At 27.2% G+C, this 1,897-nt stretch overlaps 1 non-coding gene across 1 annotated transcript; it reads right to left on the bottom strand.

The window, feature by feature from the left end:
* LOC117094129 lies at window positions 1-139 on the bottom strand. Its single transcript, XR_004441438.1, has one exon. It is a non-coding gene; the product is annotated as a U4 spliceosomal RNA (small nuclear RNA).
* Window positions 140-1,897: the final 1,758 nt, after the last annotated feature.

Below are 1,897 nucleotides of genomic sequence, written 5' to 3'. Positions count from 1 at the left end.
TCTCCATAGAGACTGTCAAAAGTTGCCAGTGCTGACTATATTGAGAGTTTTCATGGCTGGGTACTGGGATTTTTCAGTGAGCGAGAACTGTGCCTCAGATAAACTTCATTAGTGATAATACTGCTACTTACGTAAGTTTTAAGCTTATGTTAGTGAGTTTATGTTTATATATATAATATATATAAACTAACATAAATTTATATATATGTATACTTTTTTTTTTTGAGACAGTCTTGCTCTGTCACCCAGGCTAGTGCAGTGGTGCGATCTTGGCTCACTGCAACCTCCATCTCCCAGGTTCAAGCGATTCTTCTGCCTCAGCTCCCTAAGTAGCAGGGATTGCAGGTGCGTACCACTATGCCTGGCTAATTTTTGTATTTTTAGTAGAGACAGGGTTTTCCCATGTTGGCCAGGCTGGTGTCGAACTCTTGACTTCAGGTGATCCACCTGCCTCAGCCTCCCAAAGTGCTAAGATTACAGGCATGAGCCACTGTACCTGGCCTATATTTTTTATATATAAATATATATATTTGTATAAATTTATGTTAGTGAGTTTATATATTTTATATACATACATATTTATGTGAGTTAATGTTAGTGAGTTATATATTTATATTTATATATAATGTATGTTACTGAGCTTATATATTTTATGTATATAAAAATGTATGTTAGTGAGTTTTTGTATTGTATATATATACAAATGTATGTCAGTGAGTTTATATATTTTATATATAAATGTGTTAGTGAGTTTATATATTTTATATACACAAATTTATTAGTGAGTTTATATATTTATATATAAATTTATGTTAGTGAGTTAATATATTTTATATAAATTTATGTTAGTGAGTTAATATATTTTATATATAAATTTATGTTAGCAAGTTTATATATTTTATGTATATAAATTTGTTAGTTTATATATTTTATATACATACATATTTATGTGAGTTAATGTTAGTGAGTTTATATATTTTATATATAAATTTATATTAGTTTATATATTATATATAGAAATTTATGTTAGTTTATATGTTTTATATAGAGAGAAATTTATGTGAGTTTATATATTTTATATATATAAATTTATGTTAGTGAGTTTATATTTTTATATATATAATTTATGTTAGTGAGTTTATATATTTTACATATATAAATGTATGTTAGTGAGTTTATAAATTTTATATATATAAAAAATTTATACTTTTTTATAGTGGATTATATATTTTATATACATACAAATTTTTGTTAGTGAGTTTATGTTAGTGAGTTTATATAATTTATATAAATTTATGATAATGAGTTTATATAGTTTATATAAATTTATGTGAGTTTATACATTTTATATACATATAAACTTATGCTGGTGAGTTTATATATTTTATATATGTATATAAATTTGTAAGTGAATATATATTTTATATATAAATGTATGTTAGTGAGTTTATTTTATATATAATATAAATTTATGTTCATGAGTTAATTTCTGAATGAATTAATATTATTTTTATTTTAATTTCCAATATGACAGATAATATATATAACCCACATAAACAAAAGCTGTCAATCATTTTGAAGAGTATGTAGAGGTTCCAAGACCGAGAAGTTTGAGAACTGCTGCTGAACAGTGAGGCTTCCACTTTCTCACACCAATGGCTCTGCTTACTGGAACCTGGTTTCTATTCCCAAGCCCCCACTAACTTTTTCAGCAAAGGTTGCTAATGATACCCTTGTTCCTAAAACCCAAATCCCCTCTTGTAGTCCTCACTTCTGGCATCCCCCTCAGTGCTCGAGCATTCTGATCACCCTCCTCCTTGGTGTTTTGTTTTTTCTGGGCATTGTGTCACTTATCTTCACCCATTTCTCTGACTGCTTCTTTTCCATTTCTCTCTCT

This window comes from Trachypithecus francoisi, unplaced genomic scaffold (assembly GCF_009764315.1).
Source record: "Trachypithecus francoisi isolate TF-2019V2 unplaced genomic scaffold, Tfra_2.0 Lachesis_group12, whole genome shotgun sequence".
NCBI classification, from domain to species: Eukaryota; Metazoa; Chordata; class Mammalia; order Primates; family Cercopithecidae; genus Trachypithecus; species Trachypithecus francoisi.
This window is presented reverse-complemented; position numbering and strand designations above follow the sequence as displayed.